The sequence below is a fragment of the Arvicola amphibius genome, chromosome 11, assembly GCF_903992535.2.
Source record: "Arvicola amphibius chromosome 11, mArvAmp1.2, whole genome shotgun sequence".
Classification (NCBI taxonomy): domain Eukaryota; kingdom Metazoa; phylum Chordata; class Mammalia; order Rodentia; family Cricetidae; genus Arvicola; species Arvicola amphibius.
In genome coordinates, this window is record NC_052057.2 from 118,062,660 (window position 1) to 118,078,933 (window position 16,274).

The 16,274-nt window shown below is 44.5% G+C and overlaps 1 long non-coding RNA gene across 1 annotated transcript in view; it reads right to left on the minus strand.

Annotated features, from left to right (window-relative positions):
* Positions 1-344: 344 nt before the first annotated feature.
* The window catches only part of LOC119826247, an 80,504-nt gene continuing 64,574 nt past the window's right edge, over positions 345-16,274 (minus strand). The window contains exons 2-3 of the long non-coding RNA XR_005287388.1: positions 6,741-6,954; positions 345-474 (exon numbers count right to left, since the gene is read on the minus strand). This is a non-coding gene — a long non-coding RNA (uncharacterized LOC119826247). The remainder of the gene's footprint in view (positions 475-6,740; positions 6,955-16,274) is intronic.

Genomic DNA, 16,274 nt, shown 5'->3' on the forward strand with positions numbered 1-16,274 from the left:
TGGAGGCCGCAGCTGTCACTGAGGCCACGGAGGCTGCCTCCCCATCAATCACTAATTAAGAAAATGCCTGACAGCTTTGCCAACAGCCGGATCTTACGGAGGCATCTTCTCAATTGAGTCTTTTCCCTTAGATGACTTTAACTTGTGTCAAGCTGATACAAAGCTGGTATCTCTGTCTCTGTCTCTGTCTCTCTCTCTGTGTGTGTGTTAGTACTCGTAGGCTTCTTTGCTTCAGGTATGTACCCTACATTCCCAGCTCCTGCTTCTACCACGCTGTTTGTGTTCTTGACCTCGTCCCCTGCCTGATGGTAGCCGGCTGTAGACCGACCTCGTCCCCTACCTGATGGTAGCCGGCTGTAGGCTGACCTCTGAAGACAGGATCTCTGTAAGTGAAGTGATGTAAAGTGGACTCCTGCCATGCAAAGGAGGAAACTCGCCAGCACACGTATAACACATCAAATTATGGTCTTTGGCCTAAAAAGAAAATAAATAACGGAGACAAAAGTATGTATGTCCTTCACAAAGAAATAAAACTGTAAAGTGATGGGCGTTTGATTTTTATTTCTTTTAAACCAAAATTATTTTTTAAAAAATTTTTATATATTTTTAAACCAAAATGAACAAAAGGATTTTTTGTTTGTTAGTTTGCTTTTGAGACAGGGTCTCACAATATAACTCTGCCTGGCCTGGAAGTCATATAGACCTGGCTGGTCTCCATAAAGATCTGCCTGTTTCCTGAGTGCTGGGATTAAAGGCTGCACGCCCATGACCCCTACAACAGAATTAGAAAGATTTTATAAACAAATTATAAAGTAAACATACTAGAACTATAAAGCCGTTCATGGGCCGGGGGTGCAGCTCAGTGGGTAGAGTGTTTGTCTGCAGTGCACAGAGCCCTGAGTCCACCCCAGCACAGGCCTCTAATTTCAGCTAGTGGAAGGTAGAGGAGAAGGCTCAGGAGTTCACGGCCAGCCTGGAAACCTCAAAAAATAAAATCAAACTGCTCATAAAACCAAATAAAATAATTCACTGACTATAATTTCAGTGCCGTAAAAATCACTGAGTCTCCTTTTCCTTGATGCAATTGTTTTTCCAAGTAAATGAGGGCAGATTGATATGACCTGGGTGTGGTCCAACCTGGACTAATGCAACGGCTGTGGAGCTCTCTTTTACAGGGAGCACCTCCGCCAATTTGCATTAAATGTGACAGCAGAGTCCCCTGCAAAGCTGCTAGGCATGTAGCTCAGCTGGCAGGCTGCTTGCCTTCTATACATAAAGCAGGATCCCCGCCATCTCATAAAACTTGGGACTACAGCACACATGTGCATGATCCCAGTTCTCAGGATTATAGCACACATGTGTATGACCCTAGTTCTCAGGATTACAGCACACATGTGTATGACCCCAGTTCTCAGGATTACAGCACATATGTGTATGTTCCCAGTTCTCAGGATTATAGCACACATGTGTATGATCCTAGTTCTCAGGATTACAGCACACATGTTCATGACCCCAGTTCTCAGGATTATAGCACATGTATAACCCAGTTCTCAGGATTACAGCACACATGTGTATGACCCCAGGTCTCAGGATTACAGCACACATGTGCATGATCCCAGTTCTCAGGAAAGGTGGAGTCAACAAAACCACATGTTCAGGGTCTTCTTCAACTATGTTGCAAATTTGAGACCAGCCAGACTGTGCTATATGAGACCCTATCAAAAACAAAACAAAACACAAAACAACAACAAAATAAAACTAAGTTTCAGACTCCCTACACTGGTGCTCTAGAAATACTGATTGAATAATAACACGTGGCAAATGTCTCAGATCTTGTCCCTGAATATATGACTATGTCTGAGTTCCTCAAGTTGCTTCCTCTTCAGCCCGCCTCAGAATTTAGAGGTCAGTCCTGTACAGACAAATTGAAGCAGAAGTTTATTGTAGCATGATTAATAAAAACCCAGAGACAGAAATTGGGGGTTCAACCTGAGAGTCAGAAAAGCAAAATAGCCAGCCACTGGCTCTCACCTCTGCCTTAGTCTGAAATGGCGATCCTGCCTCCAGGAATCTCAGAATGAGACTGTGACTGAGAGCTGTCTCCTCCCATTTTATATTGCTCTCTAGGGCTGGGATTAAAGTTCTGCACCACTACGGCCTGGTCTCTATGGCAAACTAGTGTGGCTACTGGGATTAAAGGTGTGTGTCACCACTGCCTGGTCTGTAAGGCTGATCAGTGCGGCTGCTTTACTCTCTGGTCTTCAGGCCAGCTGTATTTATTAAAATACAAATGAAATACCACTACAGTTTATAGCAACATCTAATCTTTAGACAGCCTAGGGCAATCAGGCAAAAGCGCCTGTGCAGACAGGCCAGGCAATAGCACATGACCGAGCATCTTAAAGCTCTCAGAAACCTTTCTGTTGCAGGGAGACAGGGGAGGGCAAGGTGTTTGCTGTCTAAGTTGGGGGTCACGGGAATGGAGCATTACCCGATGAGGCATTCTGGGGTCAGGACCTGGCACTCAGTTTTGGTGATCACAAGCGTGATCAGGCTGGCTCTCTAAAGGTAGGATGGCCAAGCTCTGAGAAGATAAACTCTGTTGTCACACTCAACAGCAGCAACAAAGATGTTCCAAAGGGTCAGAGATTAAGTCAAAGTTCAGTCTGCCTGTCCCAATGAAATAAATACAAAAATTATCTGTATAACAAGCTGAATCGTTCTTTTCCCTTTTCTTTTTCCTTTGTTTTGTTTGGAGAGTCTAATTATATAATTCAGACTGACCTGAATCTCACTGTCCAACCTATGCTAGCCTCAAACTGAAAATCTTTCTGTCTCAAACCGGGAGTGGTGGCACATACAAAGGCAGAGGCAGGAGGATCTCTGTGAGTTTGAGGCCAGTCTCCTCTACATAGTAAGTTCTAGGACAGTTAGAGCCACATAATAGAGCAACCCTGTTTCAAAACACTCACAAAAGAAGGAGAGAAAGAGAGAGGGAGAGAGGGAAGAGGGAGAGGAGGAAAGGAAGAAGGAAGAAACAGAGGGGAGGGGAAGAGAGATGAAGGGAGGGAGAGAAGAAGGGAGGGAAGGAGTGAAGAAATTTTGCTGCTGCAGGCCCCTCAGTGCTGGGAGTACATGCACACACCGCCACCCTAATCTTGAATAATGAATGTTCAAATAAACTTACTGACTCTTGGTGACATATTTTGCGGAGGTCAGAAGACAACCTGCAGGAGTTAATTATCTCCCAGGACATGCAGGCTCTCCGATCAAACTCGGTTTATCAAGCTTGGCAGCCAGTGCCCTCACCCGCTGAGCTATCTCACCGGCCTGAATATTGGAGTCCTCAGACACATTATAACCCAGAGTTTTCCAGCTTGCAGATGGTGCCTATTAGTGGTTTTCAAAACCTGCTCCGAGAGTCACGACTAGCATTCAGAAAACAACTAAGGGGAACTGAGCAGAAAAATACCTGAGTGCATTTAGCAGGGTATTGTCTGATGTTCTTTCTACGTGCTTACATGTGCTTGCACGAACATATCCCTGCTCGCACACACTGTGTGGTTATGTGAAGTGTTAGCTGTGAGTTGTGGTCAAAGGCTTGAGAACCATGATGTTGTCTAATTGGCAGTCTTCCCTCCAACCCAACGTTTCTCTCCGACTCTAACGATTCCTGGCCGTTGTCTACCAATAGGACATGGTACTTCCTGCTCCCGCACGACAGAGAATGACTTTGTTCTCCCTGCCTACCTGGAGGCTCGCCCCTTAATGACATATCTGAGCCAGTCTAGATGTCTGCACGTCCTGCTCCTCTCCCTCCTGATTAACTGCAGCATTGTGCACCTGAAAGGAGCTTGGTTTAGTGGTTGTGTGTCAAGCTGACAAGGGCAGGATGCCCCAGGTACTTTTCACTCTGAACTAGAAGAGTCTGTTTCCAAAGAGTAAGAATCGTGTTATTGCCAGGATCTCACATGATGCCTCCAGCTCACAATAAACAATCTATAAATAAGTTCACAGTGAGCATTTTATATAATGAGATGGTATCCATACACAGAGAAAAATCAAAGTGAGGTACATACATGTAGAACATGCTCCCATTGTGTATTCATTCGTGAGAGTGCATGTATGCATTGCATCACAAAGCGCATCTTTGAATAGTACAAAGGAACTTGGTGTGGTGGTACCCACTATGCCTAACCTGGTAGGTAGAAACCGGGGGAATCGAGTTCAAGGTCATCCCTAGCAACTACATACCAATCAGTCATGAGACCAGCTTGAACTACATCAAGGGGGAGAAACAAATGAAAATTGTTAACGATGGTGGTCACTTGTTACCAGGGAAAGAAAAAAAGACTAGTGTTTCACTAGGATTTCTTGATTTTTGTGCCGTATTCAAGGATTGTATCTCACTAAAATTAATTAATAAATATTGCTCTGAAATATTTTACAGGGAATGTATATTTTAAAAAGACAAGATTTGTGGCTTCCAAATATCTCATAATATAAAAGTAAATACACAGTTACTTTTATTGACTGGTTAAAAAGTGGAGAGAACCTTTACTGTCTATAATGCTTAAATCTATCCTTTTCCTGATTTGACAGCATCTCGGGGTGTGCTAGTATTCTTTTTTTTTTTTTTTTTTTTTTTTTTTTGGTTTTTCAAGACAGGGTTTCCCTGTAGTTTCTAGAGCCTGTCCTGGAACTAGCTCTTGTAGACCAGGCTGGCCTCGAACTCAGAGATCCGCCGGCCTCTGCCTCCCGAGTACTGGGATTAAAGGCGTGCGCCACCACCGCCCGGCTGTGCTAGTATTTCTAACTCCAGCCCTTTCTCAGGGTGTGCTGGCACATATTTCTAACTCCAGCCCTTGGAAACCTGAGGATGAAGGATTTCCATAACTTTGAGGTCAACCTATGTTACATAGTGAGACCTTGTCTCAAAACACAAACAGGTAGGCAGTGGAGGCACCAGTCTTTAATAGCAGCACTCCTAGACGCAGAGAAGCAGGAGGATCTCCAGGTTCAAGGCCAGCCTGGTCTACATAGTAAATTCCAGAACAGTCAGGGATATACAGAGAAACCCTGTCTCAAAAACTTAAAAAAATAATAAAACTTAAAAAATAATAAGATAAAAATAAAACAAGACACCAAGAACAAACAAAAACAAAAACAAAAGAAATCAACCAAGCAAACAAAACCCACATAAGAGGGGGCTAGAGGACTCAGTGCTTAGGAGCATGCACTCCTTTTCAGAGCTCAGTTCTTAGCACCCACAGCCTGTGGCTCACAACTGCAGGAGCTCCACCTCCAGGAGCCCCACCCGGCCTGTGTGGGCCCGGCATTCACAAGCAGACACGCTGGAGAGCTGTTGTTGTTCCTGCAGAGGGCCATGGTTCCATTCCAGCACCCACGTGGCGGCTCACGGCCGTCCGTAACTCCAGTTATGGGAGATCGGAAGCCCTCACCTGACCTCTGCAGTCGTCAGACAGACACGTGAATGAAGCATTCATCCACATAAAGTAAATAAATCTTTAAAAAACAATAATAAGATCAAAACTAAATTTTATAAAATCGAGCGAACAGAGAGGAGTATGGCCTCTGAAGCCAGGCTTGGTTGGCGGTGCGGGCCTGTCGCCTCACTAGCGTGGAGGCAACAGGAGATCCTGAGACCAAGGCCTGCATTGATCGCAAGTTTAAGGGCAGCTTAAGCAACTTTGCAAGATCTTGTCCCAAAATTTAAAAACTACAAAGAAACAAAACAAACAAAACAACACAAAAAAAGGTGGAGACAAAAGTTCAGCGTAGCATGCTTGCCTAGTGCACCGGAGGCCCCAGAACCGTTTTTAAAAGTCGTGTCTTTCTCTTACTGAGATCAATCCAGGTAAAAGAAGGGGCAGGGGGAGAAACTTCATTTTCTAAATAAGCACCCCATCATAAAGTACACCCCAGGTCCTCAGGCAAGTCTGGCTGACCACTCAAAGTCCGCTTAGTCGAAGGCCAGGGTAACAAAGAACCATGTAGGTTAATTTTGCAACTGCTTGCAACGGGATGCTTCTGCCAGGCCTCTGGCTGGGCACTGTGAACTCTTCACCTCATCAGAACGGCCTTTTATTAAGTCTAATATTCAGAGTGAAAAGAACTGCTGATTATGGGCCTGAGTTCCTATGGCAACAGTAAAACAGATGCCAAAGTAGCTGTGGCACCAAGGAAAATAATACACTAATAATAGGTAGTCCTGTGAATCCTTATAATGAGACAGCTCACTGAGAGCCAGCTGTTTCTGCATGTTAGAACAAGGATGACTGTGGAGATCTTCAGACTTTCAAAGCCCAGATAAACCGTCTTTGTTAGTCACAGAAATGACTCTGGGTCAAACCATTCTTATGGCTAATTTAGATATATCATCCTGATGCTTCCGGTGGATAGTTGGTAAATCATTTTACCTCGTACTTTAAAGACTGACCACCCTCCTGCCCCCTCTAGTACTCACGGGGACCTGGAGGGTGAGCTGTCCTCAGCATCACCTGTCCACTGCCACGGGAGCGAGCCACACGTGAATGCACAGGGGACAGCCCCCTTCTGCTCCTGTCTCTCGGCTGAGAATGGAGAGTTAGTTCCCATAGGGAGCCTTAAGGTGAGCCCTTTCTGTTCATTTTCTGAACACAGACTCTTCAGTGTGCCGGGACTTCCATCCCAAACACCACAGAGGCGCGTGGCTTAAATCACAGAAACAGTTTCCTTACTGTGACAGAGCCTGGGAAGTCCAGGTTCATGGTGTCCGTGGGGGTGGTTTCTCCTCCAGGGTCTGTCCTCAGCTTTCAGACAGCCATCCTCTCCCTCTGCTGCAGCTTGCTGCCGTGTTCGTCTATCAGAAGGCTCCTGAAGCTTCGGACCATCATAGCGAACCTGGGGTGCCTTGCCCAGGGTTTAACTTGATGTGATGTCAACTCACACCATCTAGGGACAAAGACATCCAAAGGCAGTTAGCAAAGCAGTCTGGACACCAGAGGAAAGACAGGGGCCACTGCTGCCGAGAGTTAACTTGACTGGTAGGGATGACAGGGCCATTAGAAAGGGGATGAGTTTCTGAAACACGGAGTACTGAGCACACGGCTCCTGCGGTGGTGTGTATAAGAATGGTCCCCACTGTTGGGCAGTGGTGGCACACGCTTTAAATCCAAGCACTCGGGCAGAGGCAGAGGCAAGTGGATTTCTATGAGTTCAAGGCCAGCCTGGTCTACAGAGTGGAATTCCAGGACAGGCTCCAAAACTACACAGAAAAACCCTGTCTCAAAAAACTAAAAACAAGCCGGGCGGTGGTGGCGCACGCCTTTAATCCCAGCACTCGGGAGGCAGAGGCAGGTGGATCTTTGTGAGTTCGAGACCACAGCCTGGTCTACAAGAGCTAGTTCCAGGACAGGCTCCAAAGCTACAGAGAAATCCTGTCTCAAAAAGTAAAAAAAAAAAAAAAAACTAAAAACAAAACACAAAAGAATGCCCCCCCCCCCCCCCCAGGCTCATATATTTGAATAGTCACCAGGGAGTGGCACTATCTGAGAAGGGTTAGAAAGTGTGGCCTTGCTGGAGGAGAGGTGTCACTGGCTGGGCTTACCAGCTCCAGTCTGTGTCCCCTCCCCCCACCTGCAGTCAGGATGTAAAGCTCTCAGCTAGTGTTCCAGAGCCACGCTCCTAGCCGCGATAAAGGACTAACCCTTTGAAACTGTAAGCAAGGCCGGTTAAAGCTTTCTTTCACCAGAGTTGCCTTGCTCGTGGTGTCTCTTCATGGCAGTAGAACACTGACTGAAAGAATTCTCCGGTGCTTTTAGAATAAAGTCTGACATTTTTTTCTGATTTTGTTTTATTTTTAATTGAGGTGACAAATGTGTAGCCTTAAATTTACCATCTTAACACAAAGGAAAAAAAATTGAGACAGGGTCTTAGAATTCACTCTGTAGACCAGGCTGGCCTTGAACTCACGGAGATCTGTCTGCCTCTGCCTCCCCAGTGCTGGGAGTAAAGTTATATGCCATCATACCCACACTTTAATAAAAAGAGTTTTATTACTATTTATTATTATTAAATTATTATTATTATTATTACTATTATTATTATTATGCATGTAGGGATATTACAACATATATATGGAAGTCAGAGGACCATTTAAAGGAGTATGCTCTCTTCTCCCACTGTGTGGTACCCAAGGATGGACTTCATGATGTTAGGTTTGACAGCAAGCACCTTTACCTGCTGAGCCATCTCGCTGGCCTCCCTTTTATGTGTGTGTGTGTGTGAGTGTGCATGTGTGTGTGTATGTGTGTGTGCACATGTGCTTGCTAGCCTGTGCAGTGAGGATTGAATCTAAGATTTCATATGTCTTAGGCGCATGCTCTATCACCAGCCTACATTCCCAGCTTGATCTTAACCATGGGGCAAGATGTTAGATATTTATGTCTCTATTTGTATATGGGGATTGCTTTTCAAGGCCAGAGGAAGGTTGTCTCCACAAGGTCCAGCTCAGGCCACAACACCAGGTGGCCAACACCCTTTACCTACTGAGCTGTGTAGATGGCCTACACACTAAACATCTCAAGCTGGCCTCAAACTGGGGCTCCTCCTGCCTTTCTCCTGAATGCTGGGGTTCAGGTATATGCCACTACACCTGAGAGAATCCTTTTTAGGGCTGCATAAATTTTGCATTTTAGCATTGTGCATGTCCTTACCTTAGCACAGGCCTGAATTAAACCCTAGCAACACATATGTGCGGATGTGGGTGAGTTGGTCAATGGTCACCTAGAGTTTGTGAAGGCCTGTGCTCAATTCTCAGCCCTGCATACATGGTAAATGCCTGTAATCTCAATATGGAAGGAAGGAAAAGCAAGAATTCAAGGCCATCTTCAGCCACGTATTGAGTTCAAGGACAGCCTGGGGTGCATTAGAAACTGTCAGAGAGTGGTCCTTGGCTTTTTCCTTTCCAGCATTACTGAAGTCTGAGGAGCCACTGGTAGCTGGCTCGTAGGACAACAGCACACAGTGGTAACAGAAAGTAGCTGTGGTTTCTTCCCCACCTAATTGTGTACTGAGGATGTGGGCTGGCTTCTTTATGTCGATTTGACACAAATCAGAGTTGCTTGAGGAAGGGAACCTCAGCTGAGAAAATGCCTCCACCAGATAGGTCTGTGGGCAAGCCTGTGGTCATTTTCCTGATTGATGAACGATGTGGGAGGGCCCAGCTCACTGTGGGTGTTGCTCCCCCTGGGCTGGTGGGCCTGGGTGCTAAAGAAGGCGGGTTGAGCAAGCCACAGGGAGTGTAAGTAGCATTCTTCCCTGGCTCCTGTACCAGCTCAAACCTCAACACTTCCCCTTGACTTCCTGCAGGGATGGACTGTGGTGTGGAGCTGGGAGCTGAAGCAACCCTCTCCTCCTCCGGCTGTCCATGGTTGTGATGTTTTATCGGAGCAACAGAGCCCTTACTGAGACAGGCAGGAAAGGAGAGCTGGCACCAGGCCCATGAAACGCCTGGTCTGAGCAGCTGTTTTCTGAACTGCACACTTAGCACAATCACAACCAAGTCTCCCCTGAACATCAAAAAAAACATTAGCTACAGAATAGAGCTGGCCGGGCAGCGGCAGTAGGGGCGGTGGTGGCGCACGCCTTTAATCCCAGCACTTGGGGAGGCAGAGGCAGGTGGAGTTCCAGGACAGCTAGGGCTACACGGAGAAACCCTGTCTCAAAAAACAAACAAACAAATACAACTGGTGAAAACTAAGCCAAGACAACGGAAGCGCGCTGAGAATGAGAGAAACAGTCTCCCAGGGGCAAGTCCACCAGTCGGTTATCCAAAACTAAACTATCAGCCCCCAAAACAAACATACAATAACATCATACAAACTGAGCAGGTTCTATTTAAAAATATGTATGTGTATACATATCTGTAGGCAGTAGCAGTGAAAAACAGAGGCCCTGGATTTGAAAGCAAGCAAGGAGGTGTATACGGGAAGGTTTAGTGGAAGGAAAGAAAAGGGAAGGGAGAAATTATTATAATTTCAACCATTAAAAAAATTAAGCCAAGTGAAGAAGTAACAACACAAGCTACATAAATCCTAATGCAGTCTCATAAGGAGCACACACAAAGCAATGACAATATAAATTACTGACAGGAGGTGGTGGCGCACACCTTTAATCCCAGCACTCGGGAGGCAGAGGCAGGTGGATCTCTGTGAGTTCGAGGCCAGCCTGGTCTACAAGAGCGAGTTCCAGGACAGGCTCCAAAGCCACAAACAAAAACCAAACAAACAAAGAACCAGGACACTAAACCAACAAGACCAGAGAGGAACCCTCCATGTGTCATGTAATTAAAACACCAAAAAAAAAAAAAAAAAAAAAACCAAAACAAAAGTGTCTGAAAGCAGCAAGAAGGAAACACAGAGTCGGAAGGCAGGTTTATTAGAATATAACAGATTACTCGAGTGAAATCCTGTAAGCCAGAGGGCTTGGAATGATGTATGTCAAGTTCTGAAAGATAGCAACTGCCAGCCCAGAATAGTAATCCAAGCAAAGCTATCTGTCATAATTAAAGGAAAACTAAGCATTCTCCATGATAAAAATAGATGAGAGAAATTTATGGCCATAAAGGCAGCTCTGCAGGAGATAGAAGGGACTCTACAGACTTGACGAGAAAAACAAATCACTCACAAAGTAGGCAGAGGGAAGACGAAGCCATGCTACAGCCATGTCAGGCAAGGAGGGGCCTCAAAACCAACAGGGTGGCAAGAGTCAACACACAACTTTCTTTACCTGAGAATTTATTTTATTTTATTTTTGTTTGCTTTTTGTTTTGTTTTGTTTTTTTTTTTTTTTCGAGACAGGGTTTCTCTGTGTAACAGCCCTGGAACTAGCTCTTGTAGACCAGGCTGGCCTCGAACACAGAGATCCATCCGTCTCTGCCTCCCGAGTTCTGGGATTAAAAGTGTGAGCCACCACTGCACGACAACTTTCAATAATAATTCTGAACACTAATTGTTAATTCTTCAATCGAAAGACACAGACTAGTAAATTGGATAAGAAAAAAAACAAAAAAAACCCAAAAAACAGGCACTAGCCAGATAATCCCAGCACTCGGAGGCAGAGGCAGACAAATCTCTGAGTTTGAGGCCAGTTTGACTACATAGTGGGTTCCAGGACAGCCAGAAAACCCTGTCTCAAACCAAACCAAAACAAAATAAAACAATAACAAAAAGCAGGAACTTTATGTGTAGCCTCATCACGCAAAAGACAAATACTTCCTAATGGCAAAATGATGGAAAAAAAGACATTTCAAGAAAATTAAGTTAGAAAACAAACATGTAGTGTCTGATGCAGTAGACGTCAAACCAGCGCTAGTGAGGAAAAAGATAAAGATGACCACTTCATATCGACTGAGCAAATGCCCAATCAAGAGGCCGCTACAGTTCTAAACATGCCACCCTGAACACAGGCACACTTTTTGTTTCATAGAGCAAATACTAAAGGTGAAGCCACATGTTACACAGAGAGGGGTCCCTTTGTTCTGTCCCAGCTGCCCGGCTAGCTTACACCCAAAATAATCACAAAGAAACTGTATTTATTTAAACACTGCCTGGCCCATTGGCTCTAACTTCTCACTGGCTAATTCTTACATCTTAATTTAACCCATTTCTGTTAATCTGTGTATCGCCACATGATTGTGGCTTACCGGCAAGATTCTAACCATCTCAGGCAGGAGACCCATGGCGTCCGCCACTCTGCCTTTCTTCCTAGCATTTAATTCTGTCTACTCTGCCTACCTAAATTCTGCCCTATCAGACCAAGAAGTTTCTTTATTGATTAACCAATGAAAGCAACACATAATTAGAAGGAACTCCGACACCAGCTACAGATTGACCTCAGCTCAATGGCAGTGAAGATTTCCGTACTCTGTGTTTATTAACTGGCAAACAAAGTGAGAATGGCTCACATAGTCCCATATATTTGAGTGCTTGGTCCCCACCCAGTTAGGGGAACTGTTTGGGAAGGATTAGGAAGTGTCCCCTTGTTGGAGAAGGTGTGTCACTGGGGGTGGGTTTTCAGTTTCAAAAACCTATGCCATCCCCAGTCCTGCTCTCTCTGCCTCCAGCCGGTGGATCCGATGTAAGCTCTCAACTGCTGCTCCAGCACCTGCCTGTGTGCCAACACACTCCCTGCCATGGTGATCGCGAACTAACCCCTGGAACGGAAGCAAGCTCCCAATTAAATGTTCTCCTTTATAATTAGCCTTAGTCATGTTATCACAGCAATAGAAAACAGTAACTAAGACACAGGTCATCCTGACCAAAAATGGAGAGATAGCTGAATTAAATGACACCAGAGATCCAACGGACATGACATCCACAGAACATCCGATTCAAACGCTGAAGAATTCATGTTCCCCAGAGTACAAAGCATCCCATGGAACTTTTTCTAAAATAGATCATATTTTAGGTCACAAAGCAACTCTTAAGAAATATAGGAAACCTGAAATAATTCCTTATAGTCTATCTGACAACATGGAATAAGACTGCAGATCCGCAAGAGAAGGCCTAGAACATAGACAAACATGTGGAGATTAAACTACACACTCCTGAACAACTAATGACTCTTTGAAAAAAAATCAAGAAGGAAATAAAGACATTCCCAGAAACAAATGAAAATGAAAATAAAACATATAAAAACTCATGGGACACAGTGAACGCAGTCATGAGGTAAATTTATAGCTCTAAGTACCTACAAAATTAGAGATCTCAAATAAATAATGATATACCTTACAACTGAAATAATAATAATAATAATAATAATAATAATAATAATAATAATTAAGAAACAAAATAGAGAGAAAAAAGGAGAGGAAGAAAGAAGAGGGGCTGGAGAGATCGCTCAGTGGCTAAGCACATAGACTGCTCCTGCAGAGGACCTGGGTTCAGCTCCCAGCACCCACTTAGTTCACAACCATCTGTGACTGCATTTCCAGGAGATCTGATGCCTTCTTCTCACCTTAATGCCAGGCACACATGTGATGTACATACATACATGTAAGCACAGCATTCATACACACAAAAGATAAAAGAACACCTGAAGGAAGCAAGACTTTTTATAGAATGTTGAAAGGCGATTCTCTGTGCTTTCCCATTGGTTACAGATAAAGCATGTTAACTTTTTAGGGATTGTAATACTACAGTTTTGACAAAAACAGAAGACTTTTTTGGTTTAAAATGAATTGTGACTTGCTAGCAGACTGCAGGGTGCAGGTTAAGTTGTCACTACAGTGAAGTCATTGGGATAAAAGTGCTGGGTGTAAAAGTCTGAGCCATAATTAAAAAATAGTCTGAGAGTCACTTTTTTAGTTTTGGACAATATGGTTCCCAGAGATCAAATTTATGTGTCTTCTTAACAATAATTTGTTTCAAATCTGAGTTGAAAGATTACATTGCCTAGTGTTGTAATGTTGGAGTTTTTAAGATTACTTGAGAGATTTTTATTTTTCTTCTTTAAAAATTTTTTAGATTTATTTATTTATTTTATGTATATGAATGTTTCACCCAAATGTATGCATGTGCAACGTGCACTCACCTGGTACCACAGATGTCAGAGAGTGGTGCAGCCCTGGAAAGGGCATTATGGGTAAGCCACCCTGTGGGTGCTGGGAACCAAACTTGGGTTCTCTGCAAGACCAAGTGCTCTTAACTGCTGAGCCATCGCTCCAACCCGGATAAAAAGACTTTTTATTTGATTATCATTTTTCTCCATTTGTCTGTATAACCACAATTTCCCCCATAAGGAATGGGAAATTTTCATATTGGCTTGAAGAAGGAAAGAGGAATAGACACTAAACATTTAGTATTTTAATATGGTAGCCTAATAATTTCTGCTTGAAAGCTATGGGTCTAAGTAGAGACCAGATGAGTTAAAATTTTACCAAGTTCTGCTCTTTGTACTCCTTTTAATTCCCTTCCTTTATCTTGAAAAGCCAAATGCTAGTGCCGTTTGGCTCTGGAGACCAGGCTGGCCTCTAACTCCTAACTCAGAGGTCTGCCTGCTTCTGCCTTCTGAGTGTTGGAATAGCACGTGCCACCACAGCCTGGGCCATTTTTCTCTATCTATCTATCTATCTATCTATCTATCTATCTATCTATCTATCTATCTTCTATCTTTCTTTCTGTCTGTCTGTCTGCCTGTCTATCCATCTATTTTTGTTTTACACACATTGGTGTTTTACCTGCATGCATGCCTATGTAAGGGTGCTGGGTTCCTTGAAACTGGAGTTACAGACAGTTGTGATCTGCCATGCGGGTTCTGGAAATTGAGCACAGGTCCTCTGGAAGAACAGTCGGTGCTCTTAACTCTCTTGCAGAGCCATCTTTAAAAATGGTCGTTGCTGCGTGGTGGTGGCGCACGCCTTTAATCCCAGCACTTGGGAGGCAGAGGCAGGTAGATCTCTGTGAGTTCGAGGCCAGCCTGGTGTACACAGTGAGTTCCAGGATGGGCTCCAAAGCTACAGAGAGACCCTGTCTCAAAACACCCCCCCCCCAAAAAAAAGGGAAAAAATGAAAGAGAAAAGAGAAAAGAAGTGGTCAAAATGTTCAACACAAACACAGTTATTCCACTAAACAAGGCTCTGTTTGCTAAAGAAAGAATTCCCTCCCACAGTAGGTAGAGGTACTATCTTTAATCCCAGAACGCTAGAGATAGAGACCAATACAGAAACCACACCCCGTCAAAAGGCAGAGAACAGTGATCACGGACTGCTGATCCCCAGCTGAGAGCTACGTCCACAACACAACTCCCACAGCTACAGTTTGGGGAACGGCATGGAAGGGGGAACCAGACCACCAGGAAGTCTGCTGTGAGATTTTATCCCCTAGACATGACAGGGAGCTTCACTCACGATACCTCAACAATATGGCTGCTTAAACAAGACCAGAAGACATATGACACCTACAGACATGCTAACACAGCGCGGGAGGGTCTCAGGGGACCCCACCCCTAAACAAAGAGACACCGGTAGTAATGAATGCTGAGAGCAAGAAAAATAATCTCCTAAAAGCCCCACTCACACCCTTGTATCTTGTTGAGAATCATAGGGCAAAAGGAATCATGTTACAAGTGCAGAAAATGATAAGACAGCAAGATTACTCTTACAGATTTCATAGGCACCAGCTCCTTCCTCAGCCATGCAGCCATGGGGCACGGTGGCAGCAGGCAGCCGAGGGTGACACTGCCATTTGTAATAAAACAATCTTGGAAATAATCCAAGCGTCTTCCCATAAAGGGTGGCAAATAAACTGTTCTATCACTGCATGATAGTGTCTCAGTGCTGGCAGAGAGGAGAGAGAGAGAGAGAGAGAGAGAGAGAGAGAGAGAGAGAGAGAGAGAGAGAGAGAGAGAGAGAGAGAGAGGAGAGAGCTTCTCTATTCTCTTCACAGAGATATGAAAGTTTCCAAGATAGATTAGGTAGAAAAGCAAGACACAGAGCAGTTCTGTGTTCCTCTACAGAAGCAAAGAGACGAAAGACGTATACTACACATAGAGTTAATTTGCTATTTGTAAAACAAAACTCTGGAAGGATAAGAAATAGAATTGGGACAGGTTTGGAGGTGCGTGTCTGTAATCCCAGCACACTCAGAAGGAATAGACTTGGGGCAGGTTTGGAGGTGCGTGCCTGTGACCCCAGCACACTCAGAAGGCTGAGGGAGTTCAAGGCCAGACTGGGCTACTAGCAAGTTCCAGGCCAGTATGGACTATTTTGATTCTGCCTAAAAACAAACACACAAACAAAACAACAGCCCCAGAAAGAAGGCTGGGAGATGTCCAAACAGGAAAGGTTCTTGCTCTGCAAGCTTGAGGACCTGATTTTGAATCCCCAGACCCCAGGTATGGACTGCATGCCTGTAACCCTACGGGTGGGATGGGGGAAGAGACAGGAGGATCTCTGCAGCTTGCGGGCCTCCAGGCTAGCTGTGGGCTCAGTGAGGCAAGCAGAGTAGGGGGCAGGATGCATTCTCCTCTGGTCTGTGTGTGTGTGTAGATATACATGTGTATCACCACATACACACACATACACAAATAACATTGTTAAAGAGAAAAAACAGATACAGACTTTGTCACTCAGAAGAAGGAACAGGAACAATCTAGATATGTTCTCATTCATATATGCAACCTCATTACCCTGTTACAGCAAATCTGAGGTAAATGTGAGTATCGTTCCCACCTTACAGATGAGGAAAGCCACCCCCAGCTAGCGACTTGTT